Genomic DNA, 17,899 nt, shown 5'->3' on the forward strand with positions numbered 1-17,899 from the left:
CACATACTGTAGTTCAATGACAGAGGATGGGATGACCTTGGATCTAGCCTGGAAGCAGCGAAGGTTGAACAGGTTCCCATTGGTTCTATAGATTAGTTCCACTTGTTAAGAGTGAAATGAAGCATTGCAGCAAGGAAGATCAAGAAGAGGTTTGGTGCGATGACGCAGCCCTGCTTAACCCCGGTCCGGACGTGGATTGGGTCTGTGGTGGATCCATTGGTCAGGATCACGGCTTGCATATCATCGTAGATCAGGTGGAAGATGGTGACAAACCTTTGAAGGCAGCCGAAATGGAGGAGGACACTCCATAGCCCCTCACGGTTGACAGTGTCAAAGGCCTTTGTGAGGTCAAAGAAGGCCATGTACAAGGGTTGATGCTGTTCCCTGCATTTCTCTTGTAGTTGTCATGAAGATCATGTCCGTTCTACCCCTTAGTGGACGGAATCCACATTGCGACTCTGGGAGGAGCTCTTCAGCCACAGGGAGAAGACGATTGAGGATTCTTGCAATGACTTTCCCAGTGGCTGACAGCAGGGAGATTCACTGATGGGAGATAGCTTGGTAATATCACTGTTGCTGGACACTGGAGATTTGCTTGCTTTACCCCAGATTCAAATTAAGGTTGGGAGAGCTGAAATTGATGCCACAGAGATTGCTAGATTTTTGTGGGCAGCTCTCTTCAAGGTCAGGGGCAATTGCTTCGCTGCTGAGTGCAAATTCCAGGGCAATACTTACTTGATACAGGCAAGGCCTTGTGATCTGATAGGTAGTCTCTCTTCCACTTCATTCCTCCTCACTTGTCATCACAGACATTCTTGTGTTTTGTTGTTTAATTCACACTATTATGACACTGCTCCTTTGAACTTTTTCCTCTGTTCATCATAAGCTCCAAATATGACATCCTACGCACTCTTCCTCTCCCTACATACCCAATGCCCTCCTGTATGGCTCAGAGACATGGACCATATACAGCAGACACCTCAAATTGCTGGAGAAATACACCAACCACCTGAGAACTCACTTCTGGAATGGAAGCAAGTCTTCCTCGATTTCGAGGAACTGCCTCTGATGATGATGATGATACCCATTGTGTTGAAATGTAGACACATTGCACCAGCTCCATCTCTAATTCTTTGACAGGACCTCAAATTGGAAAGACGCCTTAATTCATAAGAACATAAGAACATAAGAATTAGGAACAGGAGTAGGCCATCTAGCCCCTCGAGCCTGCTCCGCCATTCAACAAGATCATGGCTGATCTGGCCGTGGACTCAGCTCCACTTACCCGCCCGCTCCCCGTAACCCTTAAATCCCTTATTGGTTAAAAATCTATCTATCCCTCAATCTTTCTTTTCTCCTACAATCTACTAGGGTTTTAAAAAGCAGCCTTGGTGTACCCTAATGTCCTGCACAGTAGGCCTGAACTCTTCACCCTGGTTTCTCAAAAAAAAAGAGCAAATCAATTTAAAAAAGGACAAATTCACTCATCCCATGCTCCCAGTAGGGATTGCTTCAAGGAAGGTGGGCAAGAAAATTGGCACTGTAGAACTATATTCAATCCATACCCTTTCAAGCATCATTCCCCGTTGAAAGCAGAAAATCAATGAATTTACCTTGAAATGGATCCCAAGATGTTATGGTTCAAGATACCACTTGAAAGTTGATCATCAAGTTTATTCAATCCTTTATTACAAGCTAGCAAGGGAGAGGTATGGCTGGCTGCCACCACTGTCTCAAAGTACATCACATTTACGCATTATATTTATCGGGTTTACATAGACAGCCCCCCCTTCCAAACATGGCCATCTTCCGAGAAGTGCCGTGAGCATATTAGTCTTGCGTGCAAAAGCAGAGGGCCTATGTGCAAAACATTAATAGGTATAGCATAAGCAATGGGTGTCCTTGGGACCAGGGGAGCCCATCGGACCCGAGCCACATGTTTAGCACAAGAACAGGTGATTACTGTCCTTGTTATCTTGAGTTATGTCATCCGCTCTCCTATTCTGTGCTCATTATTTCTTAACTAGGTTGGCTTGAGTCGATAGCCAGGATGCAATCTTCCCAAGTGGCCAGACTCCTTAAAGTTGCTTTGAAACTAACTGGAATAATAGTGGATATTATAACATCAGTGGATTAACTCTTTAAACCCTGGGTTGCCCCTTAACACAAGAGTTTCCCATATTCATTTTAAAAATTGATTTCCTATTTTAACGCTCAAGGTACTCTGACTGACTTGTGTTGCAGGGAGTTTAGGAGACCAGGCACTGCCATGGCATGGTGCAGTCCCTGCCTATACGGACTTACCTTGTCTGTTTTTGGCTTTGTCCCTGGCCAATGACCGCCCAAAGTGGAGGAAGAGCATCCGAGAGGGTGCTGAGCACCTCGAGTCTCGTCGCCGAGAGCATGCAGAAACCAAGCGCAGGCAGCGGAAGGAGCGCGCGGCAAACTAGACTCACCACCCACCCTTTCCTTCAACCACTGTCTGTCCCACCTGTGACAAAGACTGTAATTCCCATGTTGGACTGTACATTCACCTGAGAGCTCACTTTTAGAGTGGAAGCAAATCTTCCTCGATTTCGAGGGACTGCCTATGATGATGATGATAACTTTGGCACTGTCCTACAATCTTTACGGATTCATCATGTTCTACTCACTTATTAAGACCAAAGATAATTTATTCTACATTATAACCCCAGTTGACATTTTAACTGGGAACAACCCTTCTCAGCTCTCTCCGGAGTTGTGATTTTATTAGCTGTACTGAGTCATATTTTAATGGAATAAATAAAGTTCTGTGTCTATTGCGTGAGATTCTAGGAATTTTACTGGTGTTTTGGGGATGAAATTCCACACTGCATTTTTTTTACTCGTTACAATCAGTGGCTTTATCTATTCCTGTGGTTTGCTCCCCTGCTATTTACGCTCTAATATATGCAGATGCTGATGTATTAAACAGGTGTAATCTATTAACAATCAATTCAACAAACAGATTGCTGCTGATGGAGTTAGTCCATCCCCTTTCCCCAGAACAATGGCATCGAGAGCCTCAGCTATCTCAAGCCACAAGAACAATCTTCAATTTAAACACATAAGAACGTAAGAAAAAGGAGCAGGAGTAGGCCATTTGGCCAATCGTGCCTGCTCCACCATTCAATAAGATCATGGCTGATCTGATCATGGACTCAGCTCTACTTCCCTGCCCGCTCCCCATAACCCTTGACTCCCTTATCGCTCAAAAATCTGTCTATCTCCACCTTAAATATATTGGTATGTTGCCACCCTGGTGCAAGGGTCAAGGATGTCTCGGAGCAGGTGCAGGACATTCTGAAAAGGGAGGGTGAACAGCCAGTTGTCGTGGTGCATATAGGTACCAATGACATAGGTAAAAAACGGGATGAGGTCCTACGAGGCGAATTTAGGGAGCTAGGAGCTAAATTAAAAAGTAGGACCTCAAAAGTAGTAATCTCAGGATTGCTACCAGTGCCACGTGCTAGTCAGAATAGGAATCGCAGGATAGCTCAGATAAATACGTGGCTTGAGGAGTGGTGCAGAAGGGAGGGATTCAAAGTCCTGGGACATTGGAACCGGTTCTGGGGGAGGTGGGACCAGTACAAACTGGATGGTCTGCACCTGGGCAGGACCGGAACCAATATCCTAGGGGGAGTGTTTGCTAGAGCTGTTGGGGAGGAGTTAAACTAATGTGGCAGGGGGATGGGAACCTATACAGGGAGACAGAGGGAAATAAAAAGGAGGCAGAAGCAAAATATAGAAAGGAGAATAGTAAAAGTGGAGGGCAGAGAAATCCAAGGCAAAAAACAAAAAGGGCCACATTACAGCAAAATTCTAAAGGGGCAAAGTGTGTTAAAAAAACAAGCCTGAAGGCTCTGTGCTTCAATGTGAGGAGTATTCGGAATAAGGTGGATGAAATAACTGCAGCGATAGCAGTTAACGGATCCGATGTGATTGGCATTACGGAGACATGGCTCCAGGGGGACCAAGGCTGGGAACTCAACATCCAGGGGTATTCAGCATTTAGGAAGGATAGACAGAAAGGGAAAGGAGGCGGGGTGGCGTTGCTGGTTAAAGATGAAATCAATGCAATTGTAAGGAAGGACATTAACCTGGATGATGTGGAAACGGTATGGGTGGAGCTGCAGAATTCCAAAGGGCAGAAAACGCTAATGGGTGTTGTGTATAGACCACCAAATAGTAGTAGTGAGGTTGGGGACAGCATCAAACAACAAATAAGGTATGTGTGCAATAAAGGTAAAACCATGGGCGACTTTAATCTACACTTTGATTGGGCTAACCTAACTGGTAGCAATGCGATGGAGGAGGATTTCCTGGAGTGTATTAGGGATGGTTTTCGAGACCAATATGTCGAGGAACCAACCAGGGCGCTGGCCATCCTAGACTGGGTGATGTGTAATGAGAAGGAACTAATTAGCAATCTTGTTGTGCGAGGCCCCTTGGGGAAAAGTGACCATAATATGGTAAAATTCCTTATTAAGATGGAGAGTGACAAAGTTAATTGGGAAACTAGGGTCCTGAACTTAAGGAAAGGTAACTTTGACGATATGAGGCATGAACTGGCTAGAATAGACTGGCAAATGATACTCAAAGGGCTGATGGTGGATAAGCAATAGCAAACATTTAAAGATCACATGGATGAACTTCAGCAAATATACATCCCTGTCTTGAGTAAAAATAAAACTGGGAAGGTGGCTCAACCATGGCGAATAAAGGAAATTAAGGATAGTGTTAAATCCAAGGAAGAGGCATATAAATTGGCTAGAAAAAGCAAAAAACCTGAGTCCTGGGAGAAATTTAGAATTCAACATCGGAGTACGAAATGTTTAAGTAAGAGGGGGAAAATAGAGTACGAGAGGAAGCTTGCAGGGAATATAAAAACTGACTGCAAAAGTTTCTATAAATATGTGAAGAGAAAAAGATTAGTAAAGACAAATGTAGGTCCCTTGCAGTCAGAGTCAGGTGAAATTATAATGGGGAACAAAGAAATGGCAGACCAATTGAACCAATACTTCCGTTCTGTCTTCACAAAGGAAGATACAAATAACCTTTCGAAGGTACTAGGGGACAGTGGGTCTAGTGAGAAGGAGGAACTGAAGGATATCCTTATTGGCGGGAAATTATGTTAGGGAAATTGATGGGATTGAAGGCCGATAAATCCCCGGGGCCTGATCGTCTGCATCCCAGAGTGCGCAAGGAAGTGGCCCTAGAAATAGTGGATGCATTGGTGATCATTTTCCAACAGTCTATCGACTCTGGATCAGTTCCAATGGACTGGAGGGTAGCTAATGTAACACCACTTTTTAAAAAAGGAGGGAGAGACAAAACGAGTAATTATAGATCCGTTAGCTTGACATCAGTAGTGGGGAAAATGTTGGAATTGATCATGAAGGACGAAATAGCAGCGCATTTGGAAAGTGGTGACAGGATCGGATCAAGTCAGCATGGATTTATGAAAGGGAAATCATGCTTGACGAATCTTCTGGAATTTTTTGAGGATGTAACTAGCAGAGTGGACAAGAGAAAACCAGTTGATATGGTGCATTTGGACTTTCAGAAGGCTTTTGACAACGTCCCGCACAAGAGATTGTTGTGCAAAATCAAAGCACGTGGTATTGGGGGTAATGTACTGATGTGGATTGGGAACTGGTTGGCAGACAGGAAGCAGAGAATCGGTATAAACGGGTCCTTTTCAGAATGGCAGGCAGTAACTAGTGGAATGCCGCAGGGCTCAGTGCTGGGACCCCAGCTCTTTACAATATACATTAACGATTTGGATGAAGGAATAGAGTGTAATATCTCCAAGTTTGCAGATGACACTAAACTGGGTGACGGTGTGAGCTGTGAGGAGGACGCTCAGAGGCTGCAGTGTGACTTGGACAGGTTGGGTGAGTGGGCAAATGCATGGCAGATGCAGTATAATGTGGATAAATGTGAGGTTATCCATTTTGGGGGCAAAAACACGAAGGCAGAATATTATCTGAATGGCGGCAGACTAGGAAAAGGGGAGGTGCAACGAGACCTGGGTGTCATGGTTCATCAGTCACTGAAAGTGGGCATGCAGGTACAGCAGGCGGTAAAGAAGGCAAATGGTATGTTGGCCTTCATAGCTAGGGGATTTGAATATAGAAGCAGGGAGGTCTTACTGCAGTTGTACAGGGCCTTAGTGAGGCCTCACCTGGAATATTGTGTTCAGTTTTGGTCTGCTAGTCTGAGGAAGGACGTTCTTGCTATTGAAGGAGTGCAGCAAAGGTTCACCAGACTGATTCCAGGGATGGCTGGGCTGTCATATGAGGAGAGACTGGATCAACTGGGCCTTTATTTACTGGAGTTTAGAAGGATGAGAGGGGATCTCATAGAAAGATATAAGATTCTGTCGGGACTGGGCAGGTTAGATGCGGGAAGAATGTTCCCGATGTTGGGGAAGTCCAGAGCCAGGGGATATAGTCTTGGGATAAGGGATAGGCCATTTAGGACTGAGATGAGGAGAAACTTCTTCACTCAGAGACTTGTTAACCTGTGGAATTCCCTGCCGCAGAGAGTTGTTGATGCCAGTTCACTGAACGTATTCAAGAGGGAGTTAGATATGGCTCTTACTTTTAAGGGGATCAAGGGGTATGGAGAGAAAGCAGGAAAGGGGTACTGAGGGAATGATCAGCCATGATCTTATTGAATAGTGGTGCAGTCTCGAAGGGCCGAATAGCCTACTCCTGCACCTATTTTTCTATGTTTCTATGTTTCAATGACCCTGCCTCCACAGCTCTCTGAGGCAGAGAATTCCATAGAGTTACAACCATCTGAGAGAAGAAATTTCTCCTCATCTCCGTTTTGAATGAGCGGCCCCTTATTCTAAAACTATGGGCCAGACTTTCCATTATTTTTGAATGCATACCGCCCAGTTAATGTCTATTTTAATGCTGAAATGAGGTATAACGCCCATATATCACCCATTTAGCCACAAAATGGAAACTAACGATCATTTCTCGGTCACTTATCATCAAGCGTTACTTTCGGCATGAATGTAACGGCGATAAAAAATAATACTGCCCGTCCACCTTTTTTGGGCGGAAAGATCAGAATGGGCGAAACTAACGGCCATAATATCGTCCAGCGTTACTTTCAGCACGTAATTAATGTCGAGATTTAATAATACCGCCCGGCCACATTTTTTTGTCGTAAAAATCACATTTGCCAAAACTAACGCCCAGAAAATCGCCCATCGTCACTTTTGGCACCTCGCACACATCTCACCAAAGAAATCGCTGTGAAAAAGTTGCTCTCACCTGAACTAATCACAGCGGTTTGGACACCATGTTCTAAATCACAGTTCGCCTCATTTAAAAGGCTGCTTCAGCTTCGAGGGAGTTTGGATGTACTGTGGATTTCTTTTAAGGTGATGTGAAAATCTGACCAAACATCTTATCATACTGTGGACGATTGGAATTTACTTTCGGTGTCTTCGTGGGGGCATTTATTGTTTGTGAACAATCGGTGTAATACTGATAGTTATTGGAATGGGGCCTGTCATTTCTCAGCCTGTCTTGATGAGTGCACACATGCTGCAGACTAGAGATGGCAGAGATATATTCAACAGCATTATGTGCCCCATCTAAGATGAGCCAGACTGATGAGGAGGACCAGACCTTACACACCCCCATTTACAGGGAGAAGCGGTCTTACCTAACATGTCTGATAACACCTGCCTTAGGAGACTGCGCTTCCACAAGGAGGTTATCAGTGAGATATGCCAGCTCATCAGGGGAGATCTGCAGCCTGCCAGCACCATCGAGGTCCGTCAAGGTCAAGGTCACCGCGGCACTTTCGTTCTACTCATCGGATTCCTTTCAGGCCTCAGCTGGTGACATTTGTGGTATATCTCAGCATGCCACACATTGCTGCATTAGACAGGTCACTGAAGCCCTTTACACATGCAGGATGGACTTTATCAGCTTCCCTATGACCAGGGAGGCTCAGCCTGAGAGGGCTTTAGGATTCTACCGAATTGCTAACTTCCCCAAGGTGCAGGGAGCAATAGACTGGTTGCACATCGCGATGCGGGCAGCTTTTCAGGATGCAGAGGTTTTTAAGAACCACAAGCGATTCCACTCCTTGAATGTGCAACTCATTGTCGACCACAAGCAAATAATTATGGCAGTGAATGCTAAATTTACGGGCAGCATCCATGATGCTCACATCCTGCATGAGAGCGTTGTATCTGACATGTTTATTAATCAGCCACAAGGTCAATGCTGGATGCTTGCTCACAAAGGATATGGCCTCGCCACCTGGCTGATGACACCCCTGCATGACACCCATATCAAAGCCAAGATGCGATACAATGAGAGCCACAGAGCCGCTTGCAATATCGTTGAGAAAACCATTGGAGTGCTTATCATCATCATCATAGGCAGTCCCACTCTTAGCATGAGTTCTTAGGTGGCTGTACAGTCCAATACGAGAACCACAGTCTTTGTCACAGGTGGAACAGATAGTCGTTGAGGGAAAGGATGGGCAGGGAACTTGGCTTGCCGCACGCTCCTTCCGCTGCCTGCGCTTGATTCCTGCACGCTCTTAGCAACGATACTCGAGGAGCTCAGCGCCCTCCCGAATGCACTTCCTCCACTTAGGGTGGTCTATGGCCAGGGACTCCCAGGTGTCAGTGGGGATGTCGCACTTTATCAGGGAGGCTTTGAGGGTGTTCTTGTAATGTTTCCTTTGCCCGCCTTTGGCTCATTTGCCTTGGACGAATTCTGAGTAGAGCGCTTGCTTTGGGAGTCTCGTGTCTGGTATGCGAACTATGTGCTAATGTTTATGCATTTGTCCTCCCAGGGGATTTGCAGGATCTTGCAGAGACATCGCTGGTGGTATTTCTCCAGCGACTTGCGGTGTCTACTGTACATGGTCCACCTCTCTGAGCCATATAGGAGGGCGGGTATTACTATGGCTCTGTAGACCATGAGCTTGGTGACAGTTTTAAGGGACTGGTCTTCAAACACTCATTTCCTCAGGCGGCCAAAGGCTGCACTGGCGCACTGGAGACGGTGTTGGATCTTGTCATCAATGCCTGCTCTTGTTGCTAGGAGGATCCCGAGATAGGGGAAGCGATCAATGTTGTCCAGGGCCACGCCGTGAATCTTGATGTTTGGGGGGCAGTGCTGTGCGGCGAGGACAGGCTGGTGGAGGACCTTTGTCTTATTAATGTTTAGCGTAAGTTCAAACTGTCACAGGAGCATCCAGTCGTGCCCCGGTAACTGCCCCCAAAGGAAGTGGAGTGTGGGAAATTGCACTCCGCTTCCATTGAGGGGTGGAAGGCCAATTCTGCGGCGGGAGCAGGACTTCCACGCTGGGGGCTAAAATTCCCGGCCCCAGAAGGTTACCGCCCCCAAGATGGGAGCCTGTGCGGGGAGGCAGAGGGAAGTGGAGGGGAGACGGGGGCGGGGGATGGAGGGGAGAGTGGTGGAGGTGGGGGCAGAGAAACCCAGGGTGGGGGACGGGAGGGGCCACATTGCAGCGGAGGTCAGGGGGGGTGAAGTGTGTTGGAGGGGCGGGCCTTGGGGCTCTGTGCCTCGATGCGGGGAGTGTTCGGAGTGGGGTGGACGGGTTGACTGCGCAGATGGCGGTTGGTGGATGTGGTGTGATTGGCGTCGCAGGGGTGTGGCTCCGGGGTGGCCGGAGCTGGGGGCTCGACATCTGTGGGTGTTGGGCATTTGGGAAGGATTCTGACGGGACGGGGTGAGCTGGGTGCGGGGGGAGTGTTCCCAGTGTTGGGTGGGTCCGGAGCCGAGGTGGGGGTGGGGCACGATCTTGGGATGGGGGGGTGGGCTGTTTGGGTCTGAGATGGGGAGAGACTTCTTCACTCGGGGAGTTGTTGGCCTGTGGGGTTCCTGCCTCAGAGAGTTGTTGATGCCAGTTCATTGGATGTGTTCGGGAGGGAGTTGGATGTGGTCCTTGCGGCTGGGGGGGTCGGAGGTGTGGAGGGGGTGTGGGGGGGGGGGCGGTGCTGGGGTGGGTGATCAGCCATGATCTTGTTGAATGGTGGTGCAGGCTCGAAGGGCCTACTCCTGCACCTATTTTCTATGTTTCTATGTTTCGATATAAGGCCCATGCTTTCATACGCCTCGGTAAATACGTCGACTACGTCCTGGACTTCAGCCTCTGTGTGTGCACAGACACAAGTGTCGTCCGCGTACTGTAGCTTGACGACAGAGGTTGCGTCGTTGGAGGCAGAGCGGCAGAGTTGTGAGTTCGTTGCTGAGGCGTGGCTTGTGCAGCTGCAGCAGGGAGGCAAAAAAGTAGAAAGAAATCGAAAGATGACGTCATAGCCAAGGGGGTAAGTGATTGGCTGGTGATCGGTAAGTAGCTTTTCTTTTTATTTTCTTTATCAGTAAGTAACATTTATCATTGTTGTTGCCAATTTAAGTGTATCTAAGGGTTAAGTCATGGCAGGAGAGCTCAGACATGTGTTATGCTCGTCCTGTACCATGTGGGAAGTCAGGGACGCCTCCGGTGTCCCTGATGACTATGTGTGCAGGAAGTGTATCCGCCTGCAGCTCCTGACGGAATGCATTGCGGAACTGGAGCTGCGGGTGGATTCACTCTGGATCATGCACGATGCTGAGAATGATGTGAATAGCATATTGAGTGAGTTGGTCTTACCGCAGGTAAAGGGTCCACAGCCAGAGAGGGAATGGGAGACCAACAGGAAGAGTAGTGCAAGGAAGGTAGTACAGGGATCCCCTGCGGTCATCCCCCTGCAAAACAGATACACTGCTTTGAGTACTGCTGAGGGGGATGACTCATCAGGGGGGAGCAGTAGCAGCCAAGTTCATGGCACCGTGGCTGGCTCTGCTGCACAGGAGGGCAGGAAAAAGAGTGGGAGAGTGATAGTGATAGGGGATTTAATTGTAAGGAGAATAGTTAGGCGTTTCTGCGGCCGCAACTGAGACTCCAGGATGGTATGTTGCCTCCCTGGTGCAAGGGTCAAGGATTTCTCGGAGCGGGTGCAGGACATTCTGAAAAGGGAGAGTGAACAGCCAGTTGTCGTGGTGCATACAGGTACCAACGATATAGGTAAAAAACGGGATGAGGTCCGACGAGATGAATTTAGGGAGCTAGGAGTTAAATTAAAAAGTAGGACCTCAAAAGTAGTAATCTCAGGATTGCTACTAGTGCCACGTACTAGTCAGAGTAGGAATCGCAGGATAGCTCAGATGAATACGTGGCTTGAGGAGTGGTGCAGAAGGGAGGGATTCAAATTCCTGGGACATTGGAACCGGTTCTGGGGGAGTTGGGGCCAGTACAAACTGGACGGTCTGCACCTGGGCAGGACCGGAACCAATGTCCTCGGGGGAGTATTTGCTAGTGCTGTTGGGGAGGAGTTAAACTAATGTGGCAGGGGGATGGGAACCTATGCAGGGAGACAGAGGGAAATAAAATGGAGTCAGAAGCAAAAGATAGAAAGGAGAATAGTAAAAGTGGAGGGCAGAGAAACCTAAAGCAAAAAATAAAAAGGGCCACATCACAGCAAAATTCTAAAGGGGCAAAGTGTGTTAAAAAAACAAGCCTAAAGGCTCTGTGCCTCAATGCGAGGAATATTCGGAATAAGGTGGACGAATTAACTGCGCAGATAACAGTTAACTGGTATGATATAATTGGCATCACGGAGACATGGCTCCAGGGTGACCAAGGCTGGGAACTCAACCTCCAAGGGTATTCAGCATTTAGGAAGGATAGACAGAAAGGGAAAGGAGGCGGTGTGGCGTTGCTTGTTAAAGAGGAAATTAATGCAATAGTAAGGAGAGACATTAGCCTGGATGACATGGAATCGGTATGGATGGAGCTGCGGAATTCCAAAGGGCAGTAAACACTAGTGGTAGTTGTGTACAGACCACCAAACAGTAGTAGTGAGGTTGGGGACAGCAGCAAACAAGAAATAAGGGATGTGTGCAATAAAGGTACAGCAGTTATCATGGGCGACTTTAATGTACATATTGATTGGGCTGACCAAACTGGTGGCAATGCGGTGGAGGAGGATTTCCTGGAGTGTGTTAGGGATGGTTTTCTAGACCAATATGTCGAGGAACCAACCAGGGAGCTGGCCATCCTAGACTGGGCGATGTGTAATGAAAAGGGACTAATTGGCAATGTTGTTGAGCGAGGCCCCTTGGGGAAGAGTGATCATAATATGGTAGAATTCTTTATTAAGATGGAGAGTGACGCAGTTAATTCAGAAACTAGGGTCCTGAACTTAAGGAAAGTTAAATTCGATGGTATGAGAAGTGAATTGGCTAGAATAGACTGGCAAAGGATACTTAAAGGATTGATGGTGGATAAGCAATGGCAAACATTTAAAGATCACATGGATGAACTTCAGCAATTGTACATCGCTGTCTGGAGTAAAAATAAAACGGGGAAGGTGGCTCAACCATGGCTAACAAGGGAAATTAAGGAAGAGGCATACAAATTGGCTCGAAAAAGCAACAAACCTGAGGACTGGGAGAAATTTAGAATTCAACAGAGGACTAAGGATTTAATTAAGAGGGGGAAAATAGAGTCTGAGAGGAAGCTTGCAGGGAACATAAAAATTGACTGCAAAAGCTTTGATAAATATGTGAAGAGAAAAGGATTAGTGAAGACAACCATAGGTCCCTTGCTGTCAGATTCAGGTGAAGTTATAATGGGGACCAAAGAAATGGCAGACCAATTGAACAAATACTTCGGTTCTGTCTTCACGAAGGAAGACACAAATAACCTTCCAGAAGTACTAGGGGACGGTAGGTCTAGTGAGAAGAAGGAACTGATCCTTATTAGGCAGGAAATTGTGTTGGGGAAATTGATGGGATTGAAGGCCGATAAATCCCCGGGGCCTGATAGTCTGCATCCCAGAGTACTTAAGGAAGTGGCCCTCGAAATAGTGGATGCATTGGTGATCATTTTCCAACAGTCTATTGACTCTGGATCTGTTCCTATGGACTGGAGGGTAGCTAATGTAACACCACTTTTTAAAAAAGGAGGGAGAGAGAAAATGGGTAATTATAGATCCGTTAGCCTGACATCATTCGTGGGGAAAATGTTGGAATCAATCATTACAGATGAAATAGCAGTGCATTTGGAAAGCAGTGACAGGATTGGACCAAGTCAGCATGGATTTATGAAAGGGAAATCATGCTTGATGAATCTTCTGGAATTTTTTGAGGATGTAACTGTCAGAGTAGACAAGGGAGAACCAGTGGATGTGGTGTATTTGGACTTTCAAAAGGCTTTTGACAAGGTCCCACACAAGAGATTGGTGTGCAAAATCAAAGCACATGGTATTGTGGGTAATGTACTGATGTGGATAGAGAACTAGAGTCAGGATAAACGGGTCCTTTTCAGAATGGCAGGCAAGTGACTAGTAGAGTGCCACAGGGCTCAGTGCTGGGACCTCAGCTCTTTACAATATACATTAAAGATTTAGATGAAGGAATTGAATGTAATATCTCAATGTTGGCACTAAACTAGGTGGTGGTGTGAGCTGTGAGGAGGACGCTAAGAGGCTGCAGGGTGACTTGGATAGGTTAGATGAGTGGGCAAATGCATGGCAGATGCAGTACAATGTGGTTAAATGTGAGGTTATCCATTTTGGGGGCAAAAACACAAAGGCAGAATATTATCTGGATGGCGGCAGATTATGAAAAGGGGAGGTGCAACGAGTCCTGGGTGTCATGGTTCATCAGTCACTGAAAGTGGGCATGCAGGTACAACAGGCGGTGAAGAAGGCAAATGGTATGTTGGTTTTCATAGCTAAGGGATGTGAGTCTTGGAGCAGGGAGGTCTTACTGCAGTTGTACAGGGCCTTAGTGAGGCCTCACCTGGAATATTGTGTTCAGTTTTGGTCTCCTAATCTGAGGAAGGACGTTCTTGCTATTGAGGGAGTGCAGCGAAGGTCTCCTAGAAACGTTTCAGATTCTGACGGGACTGGACAGGTTAGATGCGTGAAGAATGTTCCCGATGTTGGGTAAGTCCAGGGGACCCAGTCTTAGGATAAGGGGTAGGCCATTTAGGACTGAGATGAGGAGAAACTTCTTCACTTAGCGAGTTGTTAACCTGTGGAATTCCCTGCCGCAGACAGTTGTTGATGCCAGTTCATTGAATATATTCAAGATGGAGTTAGATGTGGCCCTTATGGCTAAGGGGATCAAAGGGTATGGAGAGAAAGCCGGAAAGGGGTACTGTGGGAATGATCAGCCATGATCTTATTGAATGGTGGTGTATGCTCGAAGGGCCGAATGGCCTACTCCTGCACCTATTTTCTATGTTTCTATGTTTCTATGGACGTGGCCTGGAGACAGCAAAGTTTGAACAGCTTCCCACTGGTTCTGTAGTTTAGTTCCACTCCAGCGGGGAGCTTTTCAACTATGAAGTGGAGCATCGCAGCGAGGAAGATTGAGAAGAGGGTTGGGGCAATGACGCAGCCCTGCTTGACCCCGGTCCGGACGTGAATTGGGTCTGTGATGGACCCATTGTTAAGGATCATAGCTTGCATGTTGTCGCTGAGCAGGCAGAATATGGTGATGTACTTTTGGGTCATCCGAAACAGAGGAGGACGCTCCATAGACCCTCGCGGTTGACAGTGTCAAAGGCTTTTGTAAAGTCGAAGAAGGCCATGTATAAGGACTGGCGCTGTTCTCTGCATTTTTCCTGCAGCTGTCGCACTGCAAAAATCATTGTTCCCCGGAAGGGGCGAAATCCGCACTGCGACTTCGGGAGGAGCTCCTCGGCCACGGAGAGAAGACGGTTGAGGAGGACTCAAGCAGCACTTTAGATCCCTTGGCAACTCAGGAGGAGTGCTCCAATACCATCCTGAGCAGGTAGCTCAGTTCTTGGTGTGCTCAATGCTGCACAACGTGGCTATCAGGAGGGGACAAGAATTGGCAGAGGGAACTGACATTCTGTGCATGTGGATTCTTTTCCCTCAATCTGGTTCAGCAAAATTACTGAAACGAATACCGTTTGTGCTTTAAAAAAAGCAAGCTTTTATTTAAAAAGCAAATCCCAATCGGGGACCTTATCAGACAGAAGGAATGCAACTCTGATAGAACGCACTCACTTCCTACGGACAAAGTGACGTTACATTGTAAAGGGACGACGGTTATACATTTTCGGCAAAAGATAACAAGATAGGGCTAGAGTGACATCCTCGTTCAGCCTATCCCTTTTGATCCCTCTTTCCCTTTGTCCACTCATAAGCCGACCTAAGTATGGTCTGATTTTAAACAAAGACCTTCTGTTAATGTTTCAGGTTAATAACATGATTTAATAAGACCTTGAGGTTTTTCTGCAAGCTGTGGGTTTTGTTTCAATATGTGTTAGTGTTGTAACATTTCGCAGTCTCGAGTCTGAGATGTCATGGCTATTCCTCCATGAATTCTTTGTTAGCTTATACTGTCCCTATACAATTCCCACGTTCTCAACTTCAATGTCTCTATACATTTTTAAACATTCACATTCCCCCCTTTTATCATTCCATGATAACCCTGGTGACTATTCCAGGAGTATCGCATTCAGCCGTTCGCACTCTCTTTCCTGATACATATTGTTGTTATTGTCGAGTAGTTCTTTTGTTCGTTGGATCCTAACTCGGGAGCCCTTGACCACAAGAGGGTTTGCTAACCTTGCCATCATTACTTTACAACAAAGGTTAAGGCAACCAACAATTAGATAGGATCTCCAAGATCCATCTGATAGCCAATCAAACCAGCTAGATCCTTCTGCTGGTGTGGATAACTTCTTCACCTCTCTTCTTATGTGATCAGTGAGATTGGTTATGATTTCTGAACTATCAGGAATGTAAGTGCAACATTCAGATCCTATCAGGGCGCACGTTCCCCCTTTCTCAGCTAACAGGTAATCGAGGGCCATTCGGTTTTGTAATGCTACGGTCCTTATTGCTACCATTTCAGCTGTGATGCCCTCCAGAGCTTCAGCAGTATTGTTAGCTATCTGTTCCAATATCGTCTCTCGGTTCTGTACTTCATCCATGAGACGTCCTATCCTGATTGGGAACATCATGACCCCAAAGTACTTGTCGGCGGGGGTGATGGCTCGCTTGTATCGGCTGGAAGCATGTGCTTCCGCCAGGGTACGTACTTGCCGCACAAATGGCACCACATATCCCAGATAACAGGACCCTGTCCATCTTCCGGGTCCCAGGACTGGGCCCACAAACCTCCACCTGTTTTATTCGGAAGGTGAGAGAGGATGGTGACTCGTGCACCTGTGGTGATGTTGAGACTGTTTGGGCATTTGCTGTACCCTATGATATGTCCCTTGTTACTGGTGTCATTTCGGGTTAGACATATGTCCCCGGTTGGCCTCCCAATCCCCGAGGTATTGGTCAGGGCTAAGAATGGGGGTTCCTTTCCACGGTCGTAGGTTGGTTGGTACCATTCCTGGAACGTCTGACTAATTGTATTGGCCCCCCTCCTCTCGTGATAGTTTGGCTCTGAATCCATCTGACAGTCTCAGTTAGAGTTAGTGAAACGGGGCGCAAAGGAATGCCCCCTTTGGAATGTATAGGGATATGTGAACACACCCAACATCTAGAAAAGTTCCCATTTTGCGCATAAACATAAGACATGTACAAAAAGGTGTTTACATGGAGCTCTCGTCTCTGTCTCCCCTCCCATGCGCCAAAACTGTCCTATATCAACACTATTATACAGACTGTGGCATACAGACACAGTTTCATCTTATGGCTCAGGATTCAGATAAATAGTCCAATTATTTTGCTGATTAAAAGAGTTCAGTTTTCCCGTCTCTCTTCTCAGGTCACCGTCGGTGTAGCTGGCTGTCTATCACTACGGGTAAAAGTTCAAACTGGTCCACGTTCCAATTAGGATGCCAACGGCCTTGTTCAGCTATGGCGAAGAGGAAGTCTGGAACAGAAACAGGAGTTAGAATAACCAGTAAAATAGGTTCGTTAGAGGGTGGTGAGCTTGCAGTGGTGCAGGTGAACCCAGGCACTTTTCCCCTCAACCTTGGCTGCAGTGGGGATAGTGAGTAACACCTGAAAAGGCCCCACCCATTGTGGCTCTAATCCCTTCTGAATCCATACTTCCCTGGTGCCACGAGGGACAATTCGGGTAAAACTGGGAGGTCGAGGTGAGCATCTTGAACCTGGTTGTGAGCTAGTCACAGAGCCTGAGTCAGAAAAAGAACATAGGTGGTCATCAGTCGAGCTGAGATACCATATTTAGGAACAATTTCCCTCATTAACACCTTAACAACAGTTTGAGCCTTATTATCCAGGGTAGGGTAGGCTTCAATCCATCTGCTAAACACATCTACTATTACTAACACATATTTGTAACACTGAACTTTTTGCAACTCAATGTAGTCCAACTGAAATGTCTCAAAGGGACCTTCGGGTAGGGGCGTTTTACCCCAATCACAGGGGACTCCCTTCCCTGGATTATGTTGCTGGCAAACCAGGCAACGACTACTGATGTTCTGGGCGAGCGCCTGGAGCCTAGGGTGCCACCAAGTAGCCAAAAGTGTATCACTTGTGGTCCTTGCTCCACAATGAGTAGCAAAATGCATACATTCAATAACCCATAGAGCCAACTCGTCAGACATGCAAGTCTGTTCCGCGGGAGTGGTCCAGAGTTTAGAAACATTGTTATAAGTACATCCATAATATTTCCACAACAGTTTATCTTTTTCAGGAGCGTCCTCCTGTGCTTTTATAACATCTTGGATGGTTGGCATTGGTTTTTCCCAGGCTAACTTATCCTTCGCAGGATTTTTAGTCTGACTCATCATTTTGGGCACTACCATCTGTTGGTCACGAGAGGCCTGTTTAGCTTCTTTGTCAGCACAGTGGTTCCCT

This window comes from Pristiophorus japonicus, chromosome 5, assembly GCF_044704955.1.
Source record: "Pristiophorus japonicus isolate sPriJap1 chromosome 5, sPriJap1.hap1, whole genome shotgun sequence".
Classification (NCBI taxonomy): domain Eukaryota; kingdom Metazoa; phylum Chordata; class Chondrichthyes; family Pristiophoridae; genus Pristiophorus; species Pristiophorus japonicus.